Consider the following 20,742-nt stretch of genomic DNA (forward strand, 5'->3'; position numbering starts at 1 on the left):
TTTTCCCACTCGTTCCTACTTTTATCTGGAGCAGCCTTTTAAATTTTACTTCATTAAAATAAATTGCAAAGCAGCATTAGTGAACTAAGTGCATTGTAAATCAAATAGCTGCCGCTGTAGACATGTCAGAGACAAATTCACTGGAGAGGCTGTTTATGAAAAACAAAGTTCTTCTCCTCTTTCTCTCTCTCTCTCTCTCTCTCTCTCTCTCTCTCTCTCTCTCTCTCCTCTCTCTCTCTCTCTCTCTCTCTCTCTCTCTCTCTCTCTCTCTCTCTCTCTCTCTCTCTCGAACAAAAGCTTTCTCAGATATAATACAGTGGCCATTAAGGACAGGAGACAAAGGCTTTATACGGACAGACTATCAAAGTGTCGTCACTCAGAGTGCTTTTCAACGCATCTTCCACTCAATGCCAATGGAAATTAACTCCAAGCAGAAAGAGTTTTCCATACGGCTGTAGCTGTTTGTGTGTGCGCCCACTGTACAATCACAAGTTCACAGGTGAATCAAGTTACTTTCAATTTTGCATCATTCTGGTTTTATTTATGCAGCTCTTATTGTGTTCCCAATTGAGGAGAATAGATGATATGTCTTTTTACCGCCTCTAGCGAAAGCGAATATGATAAATAATGAGGCACCTTCCACATTTTAAATACACACCACTCTACTGAGGAGGGATTCCCTTCCTTGTGGCTTGTGTCATAATGTTCCGGTCAATAGATTTTAATAAGAGCAAGTCTGGTGCAGCTGCAATAATGCTAAACGAGGGTGTTTTTCATGTATGTAAAAAAAAAATCTGTGTTCTAATTTTTTATTTTTATTTTTATTATTATCTATTTGCACAACAACAAATCAAACATTAGGACAAACAAGAAACAAATCACTAATAACTTTAAAACAAAAAAAGAGTGGATCTAGTTGAAAGTATAACGCTTTCATGTAGTTTTTTTTTCCACAATATTTTTATTGGTATTTAAGTTTTACATAACAAACATGAATCAAAACAACACAAACACTCATACACACACCCAGTCACACCATGTAGACTTGAAATATAGAAATATATATATACTGTATATCACAGGTGTCACAACATGTGGCCCGGGGGCCAAATTCGGCCCGCCAAAGGGTCCAATCCAGCCCGCGGGACGACTGTGCAAAGTGCAAAAGATATTAACAGTCAAGGGCGTCAAACTCGAAAATAAAAGCATAATAACCTAGAAATAATGACTCCCAATTTTCTTCTTGGTTTAATGTGAAAAAAATAATATGACATCATGCCTATTAATAATGGCAACAACAATTTTTTCTCTTTGATTTATTGCAAAGAACATAAAATTCTGATATCTTTTAATAATAAAAACGTCAAGAACCTGAACAAAAATATGAACAACCTGAAATGTCTAAAGAAAAATAAGTGTAATTTTAACAACATTCTCCCTGTTTTGTGTCTTGGTAGATGCATGTATAAATATGATCAAATTTTTCTTATTATTTCTTCTTATTTTTCTTCAGAAATTTCAGTTTTTTCAGGTTATTCACATCTTTTTTGTTTGGATAGTTTGTAAAATCTCAAGGATTTTATAATTTAATGTTATTTTTTGTTTATTAAAAATTTGGAGTTGTCATTATTTATAGGTTATTATGCTATTATTTGACTGGTCCGGCCCACTGGAGGTCAAACTGGGCTAAATGTGGCCCCTGAAAGAAAATGAATTTGACACCCTGTGTATATAAATGACACACATATATTCTTATGAAACTGTGTACATATATGTAGAAAAAAAAAAATTAAAATACAGCAGTCATGACAATTAAAAATTTTTTTAAATAAAATTAAACAATGATAATTTGAATGACATGTCCCTATTTTCCAGATACCATAACATTCATTTAAGGTTCCCATAATTGTACAAATTCCTCCAGTTTTCTTTTGGTAATGTAAGTCAGTCTTTCCAGTCCGATGCACTCGGATAGTTCTTTAATCCGTTGCTTCATAGAAGGAGTTTCCATGCTCTTCCAGTTCAAAGCGATAACTCTCCTGGCATGTAACAGTCCAAAATCCAACACTTTCATGTAGTTAATTACTGCTAAATGATTCAGTATGAGGCTGCAAATGTATAAGGAAATGCACAAAAAAAAAGTTTGTATTCTGAATAATTTAGATACTTAACCCATAAAGACCCAAACATCCACCATCAGACCAAACCATCCACTACTGTAAACTGTTTTAATACCTGTGATCCACTAATCCTATCAATACATGTCAATAATTGGTGTAAATACAGTTTGTCCTCTTTTCATGGTCAATCAGATATGACCCATTTGGACGTTTAGAGGCTCCCTAGTTACCATGGAAACAGTCATCTTCTACAGCATTGATTCACCCGTAAAACCCATGGAGTTGGATCGTGACAGTGGATGGAGACACTGGGTTTATGTTCAATAATGGTATAATTTACTGAAAAAGTGACTTTTTCTTCAGTTTTTTTTTCTGTTTCTGATGCCATAACAACCTCAACATTAATCTGAGTTTTTATGAACATCTACATCAGGGCTGTCAAACTCATTTTCTTCCGGGGGCCACATTCAGCCCAATTTAATCTGGAGTGGGCCGGACTGCAAAATAATAGCATGATAACCAATAAATAATGACAACTCCAAATTGCTTTAGTGCAAAAAATAACATTCAATTATGCAAATATTTACATTTACAAACTATCCAAACAAAAAAAGATGTGAATAACCTGAAAAAAATGAAATTTGTTAAGAAGTATAAGTACAGTTTTATCAGTATTATGCCTTGACTTATCATTTATATTTATATACATATGCATTACAGATCAGATCTACATATGCACCAAACACTTAGTAACAGGCAGAAAATAGTTCAAATTGCATTAATTTCTTTAGACATCTCAGGTTGTTCATATTTGTTCAGGTTATTCATATTTATAGTTAAAGGATAGTTTGTTAATGTAAATATTTTCATAATTTAATTTTTTGTGTTGCAAATCAAGGAGAAAAAAATTAGTGTTGTCATTATTTCTAGGTTATTATAATATTATTTTTGAGTTTGATGCCCTAACTTGCACTTTGTAAATTCATCCCGCGGGCCGGTTTTGGCCCCGGGCCGCATGTTTGACACCTGTGATCTACATGATCAGTGAATTAAATATAGGAAAATACCTGATTTTCATTGAAACAAACACAAAATATAGGATAATATTATTATAATAAATGGTTATAAATTACAACAGAAAGGTTCAATATAGAGAAATTTCATTTGGGAACTGACATAAAAGTAGCACCGGGTCTTTATGGGCTAATGTCAGTAATAATAATAATAATAATAATAATAATAATAATAATAATGGATTAGATTTCTATAAGGCACCCAAAGCACTTTACATTATTGATCCATTATTCATTCACGCTCACATTCATACTTACATATGTAGCCACAGCTGGCCCACCATCGAACGTTCATACACCAGTGTGAGTAACACTGGAGGCAACATGGGTGAAGTGCCCACGGACACAACGGATTTGACCAGGATTTGAACTGCCAACCCTTCAGTTACTGGACCAACCTGTTCTACCTCTGCGAGCCATGGCTGCCCCCGTCAAGATAACGAGGCCACATTAGAAACATGCATTCTGAGGAAAAACTGCAAAACAGAAATGAAGCAAGGAGAGTTGACCTAACCAGAGACCAGCAACCAAAACCATATACTGATCTAATATGGTTAAGAAGTGCTGAACTATTAATCGTACCAATAGAAGTAATTCAGGGTACATGTAGTTTCTCTGGTTTTCATCATTGTCAGATATGACAAATTTGCACGTTCAGACTCCCTAGTGAACGCAAAAAACACAGTAATTTCATTTCATTTATTTTGTTCATGGTTGTGCATTTCATCAGCAGATATTCAATAATCATCAGGTGAACAACATTTACACACCCATCCTCGAACAGGAGCAGGATGAAGAAAATCTTATATTTCCTGCCCTCTTCCAAATAATAATAGCCTTAATGGTTAGCCATACACAACTAGCTATAAAATCATACTGTATAAAGTCACACAACCAAGCTAAATACATCCAAATATAATGCAAAATGAATACAAAACCAAGTGCAAACCTACATGTCCAGGAAGTACAAAACACTGGTAAATATATACCTGACGAAATGATGCAAAAGCATTATACCAGACCAAAATAAGCAGATAAATATGTCACAAGATGCAATACAAACACATGAAACACTGAAACATTGATCGGCGAAGAAAACCCATGTAGTTTAACAAAAGGATGCTTGTTTTTATTTCAGTTAATGGTATATTTTAATGAAAAAGTCAGTTTTTGCTTCGGTTTCCTCAATGAATTCACTGTGAGAGAAAAATACCTGATTTTCACTGAAAAATGCTAAATGCTAAGGGCAATTCTATAATAAATAGGGTAAATGGGGTTAAACAGAGAGGACAAAAATTATTTGGAAGTCTAGGTCTTTAAGGGTTCAAGATATTTATTACTGGTATTTTATTTTTCACTACATAATCCATCTGTAAATCCTGTTAATTTCATTTTAGTTTTAAAATATACACCGAAAACATTGCTATACTATTGTTTACAATGATGTAAATGTGGTATAACTGTGCATTTTAAACAGGAAGTGTTTAAAATGCAAAGAGGGCATATACTCTGTGCATTTGCATATTTTGAGAAACAAAAGCAGCTGTGAATGGGTATACAATGACAATCAGCTTTTGGCACTGCATCGGATCATGGTAGAGTGGAGCTGGGAAAGAGTGGGGGTCTAGAGGGATGGCTGGTGGCAGCTGGGTCTGGTAGGAACCCTGGGTCCTAGCACTGCCCCATGACAAGGCTATTTATGTCCTATTTTATGAGGACACAGTCTTGCACCATTCGGACGATTTGAATTTCATTACTGATAACTAGCTGTTACTTCAGTGTTTCTCCATATGTTGTGCGACTGCTGGTGAATGAAAATATGGAGACCCTACAAACTACAGCTACAGTGAAGAATAATTATAGAATAAATACAGTCTTGCTCTGAGCTGCTCTTAAATGTCACAGTAACCTCATGTAACTCTCTACTGATTGAAGCTTGTCTCCAGTAAACTCATGGGCGGTCAGTACTGATCAGATTCGGGGTCAGTTCTGCTCACTGAAGAAGCTGTTGTGTCTACAGAAGCTAGGACCTCGCATTCCAATAGATCCACGTCTAAAACAACAGTCATGACACTTTGCGTAGCACATCCCTGCGACGAGACGTGAACTGACGGTTGGCAAGTCACGTTGAACAGGTGAGGTCCAATCAGAAGACGGAGTCAGATGACGTTGCAAAGTCTAACCCATTGTTCAGGGTAGAGTCACCCAAGAAGATATCTGTCAACCACACCCTGCTGTAGCACGTCCATGGACAGGTTGGTCCAGGGCTTATACGGGGGGTACGTTCTGTGCCATATGTTAGTGATGTGAGGATCCGCAGGTTACCCGCGGGTTGGGTCAGGGTGGGTTAAAAGAATGCCAGTTTATTTGTGAAGAAGGTCAAATAACGGGTCCAGCAGGACCATGGGTTGAAAATAACACCCTGACTCGTGCATCACTACCGTATGTACCGTAAAGTGGAAGTCAAACTTAAGACGCTTTACTAATTCCTCTAAAGCCTCCCACTGTTGTCCAACTCATTTTCCTTTCCCTACCTTTGGAAACTTTAATTTGAGGGGGCAGGGCATCTGTTTAAGGGGGTATTGTCCCCTCTTGTGCCCCCCCCCCTCAGAACCAGGCCAGGATCAGCCCAATCTCATGACTAAATCTGATCCGATCTTCTAAAAAATGTCAGCTCGGCAGCCGATATCGATCTTCCACATCCCTCATCGTTTACTTGTGTATCTGTGATGGACTGTACACTGTCTGACCTCTATGTAAAGTAAAATAAACTTTATTGACCCCTGGGGAAATTCATTTGGGGCACAGTGCTACATGTCATTGCTTCACAAGACAAGATAAAAAAACATCATGACATGGACACATTGTAACAATGACAGTTAGTGAAGCCTTAGCTCTTTGGATTGGTTGTTTGTGTGGTTTCAGTCTTTAAAACCTGACGTGTCATCGCTGACACACCCTGTGCATACCCACTTTAGATGTCTGTAACTCTTTCACTGTTTGTGCGATTGGAAAAATTCCAGTGGTTTCTGAAACCTGAGATGTTACACTTTCGAGGTTCTATTGGGTTATTACGGTATTTCATTCACACCTGTACTAGAAGCTGGAGAAGAAGCCATTTTAGCAGTATTATAACATGCAGTAAATTGTAAACGACTGCTAGTTTTTGAAAGTTCTAAGGCACAGGTGTCAAACATGCGGCCCGGGGCCCATATCTGGCCCGCCAAAGGTTCCATTCCAGCCCTGCAGGATGAAAGAGCAAAAATGAACCTGAACAGTCCAGGTTGAACAGATTCTTTTGGTTCAGGTTCCACATACAGACCAATGGGATCTACAGTCAAAATAACACAATAACCCATAAATAAGGACAACTGCAAATTTTCTTTGTGAAAAATTATGTGGAAAAAATTTAAGTGAAAAAAAAAATAACATTACACTGTGAAAACATTTACAAAACTATTCTTTCACAATAAAATGTAAATAAATACATAAATAAAAACAAAGATGAACAACCTGAAATGTGCAATTTGAACAATATTCTGTCTGTTCCTAAATGTTTGGTGCATTTATGGATCCACTGGGATCTGCAGTTGTGTTAATAATAATTGATGTAATATTGTAGAAATTGTTCAAATTTTAGTTCCAAACTCTGAAATTGTAACAATATTCTGCCTGTTTCCAAATGTTTATGGAACACTGTGTGTAAATGTACATGTATAAATAATAAGTTGAGGTAAAATATTGTTAAAATTGCACTAATTTTTCAAATGAAATTTCTGTTTTTTCAGGTTATTCATATATTTTTTTGTAAAATGCAAATATTTTCATAATTTAATTGTTTTTTGTTTGTTTGTTTGTTTTTTGTACTAAAAAAGAAACTTGGATTTGTCATTATTACAGGTTGTTAAGTCCTTATTTTACTGGTCTGGCCCACATGAGATCAAACTGGGCTAAATATGGAACTGAACCAAAATGAGTTTGACAGCGCTGGTCTAAGGGCTCTGCAAAAATGGTCAAATGGACTCACTCACAGCATATTTTCTAACCTTTTTATTGTCAAAATAAGAAAAAAAAAAAAAAGTCCAGACAGACCATTTTAGGCTGAGGGTTTAAAGGGTTAACCTGATGTGCAAATCCATATGTAAGCTTTCCGTCCATGCCAAGTGATGTGTAAATTCTTGCACTCTTAACGAAGCAAGACGCCACTGAACTTCTGAACTGTGAAACAAGCAATTTACAGCAGCAGACAGAGGGAATACCTATAGATGTGTGGGAATAACACTGACATTTGCATGAATTATAGATGCACCTTTCTGGTCCTTACTTTCAGACTGTTACACACTGAAAAGCACAAAGAGGAAGCATCAAGACTGGCCATTAGAAAAAAAAGTTTGGCAGAAAAATTCTAAATCCAGACGCTGTTGTTTTCTTTCATATTGCGAGACGTGACCCATTAAAAATGTGACAGCCAGACAGATTTGTGTTTCCTAATGCTCTTCATTATGAAAAAAAAACAGTCCTTGCTGATTCACATACAGACGTGAAATGGAAAATACAAAGCTGGTTAATACTATAATGTCTGTTTTGTTGTAGATAAAATGTAATGACATACTTTTTTTTTGGGTGACTTTCATTCCCGGAGCTAGTTTTGGAACTGAACGTCAGTACTGGATTTTCATTGGAGTTTGCAGTTCTGGTGTGATTTGCACATGATTCTTGCTGCTACCTCTGTGGGTAAGGTGATTTGTGCGGCAGGACTGCTTAGGTCGGTCTGGTATGTGAGTGACAGTTAGTGGCAGTAATGCTCCTCTAAGCTGGTTTACTCACCACTGCAGAGGAGGAGAGGGACGTGAAAGCATGCAGGAGGAGACCAAAGACCTGCAGCTCTGGAAATGAGTCGTCTCATCCACAACTTTAAGTCTTCAGTTTTGATATCTACAAAAAAATACTTTGAATTAAGGAAGAAAAAAAAAAATCTGCCAATGGAACAAGTGTAAATTATGTTGGTAAGATTTCTTGAAATAAGTTTTCCAGATCGATTGTCTAAAAATAAGTTCTTATATCTCACTGAAAAGTTACTCTTTAGGCAATTATGTCTTATTTAAATGTGATGGGATATTTTTCATCAGAAATGAGAAAAATACACTTGGTAAGATTTAGATTTTTTCCAGTGTATTGATTTTGATGTATGCTAGGTTAATTCTCCTGTCAGTGATTAAAGTACTGACAAATGCACTGCAAAAATCAAAATCTTACCAAGTGTGTTTTTCTCATTTCTAGTCAAAATATCTCATCACACTTAAAATCAGAGATAATCACCTAAGGAGGAACTTTTCAGTGAGATATAAGAACTTATTTTTAGACAATAGATCTGGAAAATCTTATTTCAAGAAATCTTACCAAGATAATTTACACTTGTTCCATTGGCAGATTTTTTGCTTGAATTAAGCAAAAATAAATACATAAATAAATCTATCTATCTATCTATCTATCTATCTATCTATCTATCTATCTATCTATCTATCTATCTATCTATCTATCTATCTATCTATCTATCTATCTATCTATCTATCTATCTATCTATCTATCTATCTATCTATCTAAGCAAAATAATAATAATAATAATAATAATCTTGAATTAAGCAAAAAAAAAAAAAAAAAAATCTACCAATGAAACATGTGTAAATTATCATTTGTACCAAGTGCAATTCAGGTGTTAAACCAGTGTTTCTCAACCTTGGGGTCACCTGAAATTTCTAGTAATTGATTAAAAAATAATATTAATATTAAAAAACGTACTAATAAAAATATATGGTGAGTTGAGAGACAATCCCAGTCCATAAAAACATGACAATCTCTGAAGCTGAAACTGCAGCACTGTGGTTCTGTTTGTGTGTCAAATGTTCATTGTGGTCAGTTTCAGATGCTGCAGCTCTTTCATAATTCATAGTTTCAGTTCTTGTTTGTTCAGTATTAATTGTCCTCCTTGTAAATCACAGCTGGACTGACTGGACAGATCCTGACCAAGGAAAATCACATTCTCACTTTGTGCAGTAATCTACACCTGGATTTACTGCCTCTGTCCACAATAATAGACATTATACAGACTAAATGTTGGCTAATATTAACATTTATTTGTAACATAGTACAGCAAACTATTACATGATCAAAAACAAATTAATTTTAGCAAAAAAAAACCAAACAAACAAACAAAAGTCTCCGTTTTGAATGTCTGGGGTCACTAGAAATTTGTGATGTTGAAATGGGTCATGAGCCAAAAAAGGTTGGGATCCACTGGGTTAACTATGATTTTTTCCACTGTGCTTTTTAATACTAATTTAGATTTTATAAATTACTTGTCTGATTTTTTTTTTTTTTTTTATATGTGCTTTTTGGGTAGTTGAATTTCCTCCCCTCTGGTCGCCATTTTAAGCTTCTACAATTGAAAGCTTCCTTTATTCCTGTGGCTATAAGAAATTTGAATTCACTTGGCTGATATCTACACATTTATTTATGTCTTTTTTTTTTTTTTTTTTTTTATGCTCATGGCCATTATGGCAGTTCACTTGTGTACTGCCCTATTGGACCTTTGTCATTTGTGTTGGGATGGGAGTGGCTCCATTGTGTGTTGTCCTGTACTGTGTGATTTTATTGTGGTGACATCTGTTGGTGCTGTTTCTGTGTGTTTCTGTGTATGCGCTCATGTGTTTATGACCCCTGCTGCATGCCTAATTTCATTTACTAAGGATAAACAAAGTTGAAAGTTGAAGTTGCATAGGTTTGGTTTCCTCCCACTGTCCAAAAACAAGCACAAAAGTATGGTCAATATAAACTGCCCATAGACATGACTGTGGATTGAACTGGTGGAATATCCAGGGTGAATGTCACCGAGCGTAGACTCCAGCTGTTTAGTACTGCCCTTCAGGGGATTTAATGGTTTCAGAAAATAGGTGACTAAACAGCTGTAACCTCTACATATTTGAAGTATTTTATTTCAGCACTGGGGTTCATCTTTGTCCCATATTCGATCCCTCCACAAAATGTCCTCTACAGTTGTGTGACAGGTTTTGTGTCAGCATGCAGACGGATGGGAAGGGAAGTAGGACATCCATTCATCCAACTGTCCATCTGTTCATCCATCCATCCACCCACCTAACCATCCATTCATCCAACTGTCCATCTGTTCATCCATCCATCCACCCACCTAACCATCCATCCATCCAACTGTCCATCTGTTCATCCATCCATCCATCCATCCATCCAACTGTCTGTCCGTCTGTCCATCCATCCACCCACCTAACCATTCATCTGTCCGTCCATCCATCCATCCATCCATCCGTCCGTCCGTCCCTCCATCCATCCATCCATCCATCCAACTGTCTGTCCATCTGTCCATCCATCCACCCACCTAACCATCCATCTGTCCATCCATCCATCCATCCATCCATCCAACTGTCTGTCTGTCTGTCCATCCACCCACCTAACCATCCATCCATCCAACCGTCCATCTGTTCGTCCGTCCATCTGTCCATCCACCTATCCATTCATCCACCTGTCCGTCCATCCATCCATCCATCCATCCATCCATCTGTCTGTCCATACATCCACCCACCTAACCATCCATCCATCCAACTGTCCATCTGTTCATCCATCCATCCATCCATCCAACTGTCTGTCCGTCTGTCCATCCATCCACCCACCTAACCATCCATCTGTCCGTCCATCCATCCATCCATCCATCCATCCATCCATCCGTCCGTCCGTCCCTCCATCCATCCATCCATCCATCCATCCATCCAACTGTCTGTCCATCTGTCCATCCATCCACCCACCTAACCATCCATCTGTCCATCCATCCATCCATCCATCCAACTGTCTGTCTGTCTGTCCATCCACCCACCTAACCATCCATCCATCCAACCGTCCATCTGTTCGTCCGTCCATCTGTCCATCCACCTATCCATTCATCCACCTGTCCGTCCATCCATCCATCCATCCATCCATCTGTCTGTCTGTCCATACATCCACCCACCTAACCATCCATCCATCCAACTGTCCATCTGTTCGTCCGTCCATCCATCCATCCATCCATCCATCCTTCCATCCATCCATCCACCCACCCACCCACCTACCCATCCATCCATCCATCCATCCATCCAACTGTCTGTCTGTCCATCCATCCACCCACCTAACCACCCACCCGTCCGTCCGTCCGTCCGTCCCTCCGTCCGTCCCTCCATCCATGTGTTGCCAGTTAGAATATGGGTATTAATCCTGTGATAGCAGATCTGTAGTAGGTTGTTGTTCTCTAACTCCTTGTTCATCAGTGTGTGTCTGTTACGATGCTGCCACACAACTTCACCTCCTCTCAGACTGGGTTTTGTCATCAGGTTGTACCAGCAGAGACCTGAGACCTTCAGCTGTTGAAAGTATTTCAGTCTTTATTGGTCACAGTGGACTAAACATGGTCGAGTCAGTGTCAATAAGACCCATCCTGGTGTTATTACGCATTTGAAGACCTGAGCAAGAATAACCAACTCAAAGTTCACCTCCTGTCCATTCCCCTTCTCCAGCAGATGTCAAGTCCATTTATGGAGATGAAGCAAGACAACAAATTGACTGAATCAACACACTCTTACTTGTGAGATTTGTTTCTGAGGATTAGCCAAGTTATGAAGTTTTTGCACATATTGAATTTACAGATTGACAGTGAAGAAATGGATTATCCTGCATGAGTGGTTTTGAAATTTTCCTGTAATGTTTTGATAACTCGTTTTGGCAAGAAACTGGGTCAGCATCTGAAACCGCGAAAACCTGTCAAAAATCTAAGCCGTCTACATCTGTCACCCTTTGGGGAAGAGAAACCTAATAACTGCTAAAAGCCACTTTTCGGCTCTACAGTATGGATGAATGTGTGATCCTCCAAATATCTGAGGTTGAATCAAACTTTAATGATGCGTTCAGAGACAGTTGCTCTTTAATAACATGAGCAACTACCGTTTACTTTTTACTTTCAAGATACCTTACAGGCTTTATCTGCCAATAATATAAAAGACGGCAATTTGGATGTGCGGTGCTTTCACTTTGCTATTTGTTCCGTGTGAACTGAGCTGAAGGCTTTTATTAAGCAGCCGTTTTCATATGCAATCATTTTTGATCAGCTTCCATGGAACTAGAAAGTGTTTACAGTTAAATATGAACATAAAATAAACGGAATGAAAAGCTCTGTGTCAATACAGATATATAGATAATGTGACCATGACAGTATGAAGCATTTTCGACAGTATGTAAAAGAAGTATTTTATAAAACCACCTCTTATGAAGTATTTATTATTACAGATCATATTTCAATTTGAATATTTCACTTTTTTGTCATAGGGCCTTTGTTTGTCCCTGTGAATGGATTGGACATGTGCATTATTTGGCTGATTTGTAGATTATATTTCCTTATACCACCTCTTCTAGCTCAACTCATGCCTATTGATCGTCATCCATGCTAGGTTAATTCTCCTGTCAGTGAACTTGACTAAAGTACTGAAAGATACACTACAAAATCTAAATCATACCAAGTGTATTTTTCTCATTTCTAGTCAAAGTATCTCATCACACTTAAAATAAGACATAATCACCCAAGGAGTAACTTTTCAGTGAGATATAAGAACTTATTTTTAGACAATAGATCTGGAAAATCTTATTTCAAGAAATCTTACCAAGATAATTTACACTTGTTGCACTGGCAGATTTTTTTTTGCTTGAATTAAGCGAAAAAAATCTTGAATTAAGCAAAAAAAAAAAAAAAAAATCTGCCAATGGAACAAGTGTAAATTATTTTGATAAGATTTCTTGAAATAAGTTTTCCAAGATCTATTGTCTAAAAATAAGTTCTTATATCTCACAGTAAAAGTTACTCTTTAGGTGATTATGTCTTATTTTAAGTGTGATGGGATATTTTGATCAGAAATGAGAAAAATACACTTGGTAAGATTTAGATTTTTTCCAGTGTATTGATTTTCATGTATGCTAGGTTAATTCTCCTGTCAGTGATTAAAGTACTGACAGATACACTGCAAAAATCAAAATTTTACCATGTGTATTTTTCTCATTTCTTGTCAAAATATGTCATCACACTTAAAATAAGACATAATCACCTAAGGAGGAACTTTTCAGTGAGATATAAGAACTTACTTTTAGACAATAGATCTGGAAAATCTTATTTCAAGAAATCTTACCAAGATAATTTACACTTGTTCCATTGGCAGATTTTTTTGCTTGAATTAAGCAATAATAATAATAATAATAATAATAATAATAATAATAATAATAATAATAATAATAATAATAATCTTGAATTAAGCAAAAAAAAAAAAAATCTACCAATAGAACAAGTGTAAATTATCTTGGTAAGATTTCTTGAAATAAGTTTTCCAGATTTATTGTCTAAAAATAAGTTCTTATATCTCACTGAAGAGTTACTCTGTAGGTGATTATGTCTTTTTTTAAGTGTGATGAGACATTCTGACTTGAAATGACAAAAATACACCTAATTAATTTCACAATAATGACTAGCTTGCTGTACAATATCCTGCTTATTACACAGCTACTTACTAAAAAAATCAATAGTTTCACATAAAAAGTGGGGTGATATGTGATTCCATTTGATTAAAAATTATCTCCAGAGTCTATGATCAGGTGTGCCCCAGCAGTGGTCTATTATTTAGATCATGGAATGCTATAGAGAAATAATAGATGTGTTATATGTACTCCAATGACATGATATGAATAGCATGGCCTGTCCCCTCAGCTGTGGGTATCTGTGAACTTAACTGTGGTGGCAAAATGGTTAGCACTTCCTCTACACAGCTGGAAGGTCACAGGTTGTGTACTGAGTTTCACTATTATCTACACTGTAAACAAAAATCTGTAATTTAACAGACTTTTTACCATTTATTTTAGAGATTTTTCCTGTATTTTTAAGACACAGGAACATGTCAATGAAATTACAAAAATACACTGTGATTTTACATGTCAAATGTAAAAAAAAAAAAAAAAGAAAAAAAGAAAAAACTGTTACTGTGAATGACCAAAAAATTTCATTTTTTTAAAGAATTTTTTTTTCTTTTTTCACAGAAAAATACAGTTAAAATACATTTGCAAATGTATCATAATTTCACAAATATTTCTTGTCTATTTATGAGATTAAACTGTTAATTTAAAGTTTAATACTGTAAAAAAAAAAATAATAATAAAACAAGATAAAATTACTGACAATTAACTGTAACAGAAGTATTTGTTCTTTAAGTTGAACCAGACTTGTTTGTTAATTGACAAATATCTTGTGTAATTACAGGAGGTTTCACAACAAACATGTTGAATAAATGTATTTTTGTGAACGTACAACATGTATAAGCACTGATAAACTGTCCAAATACAGTTTTTATCAGTGGATTGGACAACTGAGTCTCACTGAAAATTTTTTATATTTATATTTATAGGTAATTTGATTGTTTTAATACATGTAAATATTCTTTATTAAACATTAAAAGTCAAAAAATATGCAAAATCTCATGTAAAGTTAGGGCAAAAAATTGTATTTTAATTATGGAAAATTACTGTATTTTTATGAGATGGTTATTTTCCTTTAACATTATTTTTTGGCACCCCTACTGCCAGAATAATACCGTTTTTTTTACAGTTTTTTTTTTCTTTTTTTTCTTTTTACCGTGTAATGTCACAGGGTTTTTTTGGTTTCCATTAAAAACACATGTGAATGAAGTAGGGCATTAGTGACTTAAGATTTTTTCAAATACATTTGGTAAGATTTAGATTTTTTTCCAGTGTATTGATTTTCATGTATGCTAGGTTAATTCTCCTGTCATTGGACTTGACCAAAGTACTGGCAGATATCTGGAGTTGGTCCCTGCATGCCTTCAGTAACACCCACACTCCTTGTATATGCACTAGGATGGGTTGAATGCAGAGGTTGAATTTGCCCACAGGTGCAATAAAAGTGAACTTTATGCTTTCAGGTGTCTTTGTGTACATGTTATAAGTGTCTGCCTCCAAACAGATATAACCTCATAGTCTCTAGCGTGCCACAGGTAATGCATGTTTTCTGAATGAGTCTTTCTGAGAATTAAGCCATAAAGACCCAAACGTTCATTATCGAGTGACGTAAACTGTTTAATACCTGTTGATCCACTAATCCTATTAATCCATGTAAATAATTGGTGTAAAATACAGTTCTTCATCTTTTCATGGTCATCAGATATGACCCATTTGGACGTTCAGAGGCTCTGTAGTTACCGTGGAAACACCGTCATCTTCTACAACATCGATTCACCAGTAAAACCCATGGAGCTGGATCAATGACAGTGGATGGACACACTTGTTTTGTTCAGTTAATGATAGATTTGTTGAAAAAGTTACTTTTTCTTCAGTTTTCTCTGTTTTTGATAAAATAATCATCAACTTTACTCTGAGCTTTAATGAATATCTGCATAATCAGTGAATTAAATATAGGAAAATACATGATTTATACAGAAAAAAAAAAGTAAAATGCAGAGGATAATATTAGAATTAATGGTGATAAATGACATAAAAAAGGTTAAATATAGAGAAAACTGTATTTGGGAACTGACAGACCATCGGGGGATTGAACCACTGACTAAATGCAGCTCATATCTTTGCATATCCGTGCATATTTGCACAACAGTAATAATATTTGCACTCGGTGCCTACCACTGTGACAGTATTTTGTATCTTGCACAGTCTTTTTTTTTGTTTTGTTTTGAGTCTTCATACAGTCACTCTTTGCAGAGTACTTGCCTCATTTATTTTCCCATGCTTAGTGTACAGTTTATTACCTTTACTGTGTTTTAGTTGACTTTAAATTGTTTTAACTGTACAGTTTACTTCCTTTATTTCATTTTAGTTGAGCTTAACGGTTTACATTAGTCAAAGGGAACTTGTAAAATAAGAGTTTCATTGCTCAGTACTGCTGTATATATGACAATAAACTTCTTAAATCTTGAATAAAAGTGCCACTGGGTCTTTACACTGCAAAAAAGGGATGTCTAAAAACAAGATAAACACTAAATCTGAGGAAAAAGTTACTCGAAATAAGTGAAATATCTGTTCTTCCAGTAAGATAATTTCATTTGACAAGACTTCTTGAATTAAGGCTGTTAAATCTAGAAATAAGCATATCTAAAATAACATTATCTTTTAAAACAAGATGAATTATCTAACTCTTCTAAATTTTTTATCTGGGTAAGAACCAACTAATTTGCAGTGTATGAGTTAAAAACTTAGCTGAGGTATAAAGTTTTTCAAGGTTTGCAAGGAGAAGGGCTTTTTCTGTGTGGACCACTCGACCATAAAACCAGCCTGGAGATAAACCCAATATTCTGCTTTATTTATTTATTTAATTTTCATATTGTTCTCATTCACCCTGATGATCTGTTTTAATTGCACCCGGTAGCTTTGTTTTGAACAGTATTCCATATAATTATTATCTCTAATACATTTAACTGAGATGTTTCATTTCATGGCACTGCAAAAAAGGGGTGTCTAAAAAAAAAAGGAAATCTGGTAATTGGGTGCTTCTGTGAAACTGGGTACATTTTGGTATCTGTCACTTTTCCAGCTTTTTAGACCCAAAAATAAAAGAGAAGATTGTTAAATCTAGCAATAAGCATGTCTACAGATGTATGAACACTTAAAATAAGATCAGATATGACCCATTTGGACGTTCAGAGGCTCCGTAGTTACCGTGGAAACACCATCATCTTCTACAACATTAATTCACCAGTAAAACCCATGGAGTTGGGTCAATGACAGTGGATGGACACACTGGGTTTATGGTCAGTTAATGATAGATTTGTTGAAAAAGTCACTTTTTCTTCAATTTTCTCTGTTTCTGATGCAATAATCCTCAACTTTAATCTAAGTTTTTATGAACACCTACATGATCAGTAAATTAAATAGAGGAAAATATCTGATTTTCACTGAAACAAACACAAAATGGATAATTATAATAAATGGTTATAAATTACTAAAGAAAGGTTCAGTAAAGAGAAAATTTCATTCAACGTATGTATTTATGTATGTATGTATGTATGTATGTATTTATTTATTTATTTAATTATTTAATTAATTAATTAATTAATTAATTAATTAATTAGGATCCCCATTAGTTGATGCAGGACATCAGCTACTCTTCCTGGGGTCCTTCCATTCCAAACAGACATACAGTATCCATTTATAAGCATAAAAACAATGCGATTCACCCTTATATTACCTTCTTAAGTACACTCAACAGTCAAACAAAACAACAACAACAACAACAACAATACCGCAAGATAAAACAAGCAAACAAAAAACAGCAAAAAGTTATAATAATATATCATTTAATAACATTTAACATAACATATACAGTATATAGGGAAATGCACAAAAAAAGTTTGTATTCTGAATAATTTAGATATGTAACCCAGAAAGACCCAAACATCCACCATCAGACCAAAACCATCTACTATTGTAAACTCTTTAATACCTGCTGATCCATTAATCCTATCAATCCATCTAAATAACTGGTGTAAAATACAGTCTGTCGTCTTTTCATGGTCATCAGATATGACCCATTTGGACGTTCAGAGGCTCTGTAGTTACCGTGGAAACACCGTCATCTTCAACAACATTGATTCACCAGTCAAACCCATGGAGTTGGATCAATGACAGTGGATGGACACACTTGTTTTCTGTTCAATTAATGATGTAATTTACTGAAAAAGTGACTTTTTCTTCAGTTTTCTCTGTTTCTGATACGATAATCCTCAACTTTAATCTGAGCTTTTATGAACATTTACATGATCAGTGAATTAAATATCGGAACATCCCTGATTTTCAATGAAAAAACACAGAATACAGAAGATAATATTACAATAAATAGTGAGAGATCACTTAACCCTTTCATGCATAGTGGTCACTCCAGTGGACAGTTACTCTACAGCTTTACTCTTGTATATTCATGGGTTTTGTTGTTTTAGTTCCATATCAACCAACACAGTGGACACTTATGCATCATCTCATAAACTGCATTTCATACCATTATTGTAACTTGGCTGTTCTTGATTGGTTCTTGAGTGGAAATCAATTGTTAATATTTATTTTTTTGCATATTATCTCCATGAAGTGAGTAATAACTAGGATTAGAATATGTTGAAATGTGAGAAAACATCAGATTAGCTGCATTAAACATGGTTTCATTTCACTGTTTTCATATCACTTTATGATATTGGGTTTTAAATACATGTTTCTTTGCTTCAAGAATAAAATTCATGGTGTAGCTGAGTGGACATTTTTGTAACTCCATGAAAAACAGGTTGATTTAAAAAAAAAAAAAAAAAAAAAAAAATTCAATCACATTTATTTTCATGTCTAAAGAGGAAAAAAAACACTCAGGAAAAAAAACACTCAGGAAAAAAAATCTTGATTAAGGTTCTCATAATTCATGCATGAAAGGGTTAAAGAAGGTTAAACATCGAGAAAAATGTATTTGGGAAGTGCCACAAAGGTAACACTGGGTCTTTACGGGTTAACTCTTAACACTTCTAAATCCAAGTTTGTTTGTTTTTTTGTTTTTTATCTTGGTACAAACCAGATAATTTACAGTCTGGGGCTCATTCAACCATTGGACTGTTAGCAGATAGCAGGTGTGATGATAGAAAACTGGTGGTGCAAAGCCCCAAATCTGCAGTGTTCAGCAGAAAAGCGGCTCTAGCTGTGTAAACGTGTGAAAATGGAGGTGGTAACAAGGTGAAAAATCCATCTCATGTTAATTAGACAAGTTTTCATACAAAGATATCATGTTAGGATTTATGACTGAGCGTGTGCATTCACCCATCGCATGAGTTGTGCTACTGTGAGTCAGCTCAGGTTGGAGTAAATGTACTGTCAGCCCAGGATTGATCTGACTGTCAACAAAACTCATCTGACATCACATATCTGTCCTCATCTGTGAACATCTTGTCATTGTTGCCTCACTCCAAACCCATCCTCCTCCTGTCATGTTGACTTCCACTGTAATAGTAACATTCACTTACTGCAGTAGAAGTACATGCTGCACAATGAATCATGAAATGAGTGCATCATTTTATTTCATTTTGTTTTGTTTTGGTTTTTTTTGCACATTATAAACAGCAAAAAAAAAAAAAAATTAAAACAAGTAACATCACTGTGCAGTAGAATCTTTTTTTTTTTTCTTAACACAACTTCATCTATCTCATCTGCCTTGTATTTTTTCACTTTAACCTACTATATCAACACATAAGGACAAAAAACACAAAAAAAATATGAAAACCGATTTGAAAAATGTATATAATTTATTGCATAAATAACACAAAGATGCTTAACGAACCTTTTCACAGACTTTAAAAGTGAATATTGGTTCCAAATATTAGGAAAATAAATTAAAATTACAATAAATCAAAACTATACTCAAATATTTGACATAAAAGCAGATTTTTACAGAGGTGTTTTCTCAGCCCCTCGGTCCTCCCGGTTTCTGTTCAGGTGGGGGCCATCCTCACCTTTACTTGTAATCCTAATGCAGTCTGTGGATTACAATCTGCAGGTTCGGCCAGTTTTTTCCATTTTGACAAAGGACAAAAAAAGACGAAGATACAGTAAGAAACATAAGCCCCCACCACCACCACCTCATTTTCATACTTTTATTCACGTGTGTTTGCTCCGGTTTCAAAATGTCGTATCTCCAGTTGTATTTAATAATAATAATAATAATAATAATAATAATAATAATAATAATAATAGTATATCGGTTTTATATAGCGCTTTTCTAAGTACTCAAAGACGCTCTACAATAAACATAAACATATTTGCTCTATCAACATCAAATAAAAAGTGAGAGAGTGTTTCAAGTCCGCACTTTCAAATGCAATTATCCCAGTGGTCAATGTGACCGACTTCCGACGCTACGATGTCTTAAATATGTCATGTGATTCAGTCACGGGGCTGTGACCGAGCATCTTGTGAGAACTATACAGTATTTTACGAGAATTACGACATGTCACGAGATGGGACTTTATGAGAATCACGCATCAGAAGCCAAATACTCTTCAGTGGAAACACCTACAAGTTTGTCGAAATTGTAGAAATATCACTTTTATTTTGCGGAAAACTGTATCGGAAACCCAGGTTTGTGTGATTGTTCGCTTCCACATGGTATGTTAACCATGAGCTTAAATCCTGTTTCTGCTGCTGCTTTCCCAATGGGCAGCATCAACGGTCTCTTCTAAGACATAACCTATGTAAACACAAGCTGTAAAGATTAAAGTTTTGGATTCGTCTTTTATCGACGTGTCAGAAACCTGAAACACTTTCTGCTTCTGTTATTTCCACTGTGCTGGAAATGGCTCTTCTATGTTTCATAAGTAATCCATGGGAATACGGAAAACACAGCGGAAAGCAGCACAGTTCACCCAGAGATACACTGGTGTTTTTAACAGTGTTAAACTATTTTAGGCTGGATA

The sequence above is a fragment of the Sphaeramia orbicularis genome, chromosome 17, assembly GCF_902148855.1.
Source record: "Sphaeramia orbicularis chromosome 17, fSphaOr1.1, whole genome shotgun sequence".
Taxonomy (NCBI): Eukaryota; Metazoa; Chordata; class Actinopteri; order Kurtiformes; family Apogonidae; genus Sphaeramia; species Sphaeramia orbicularis.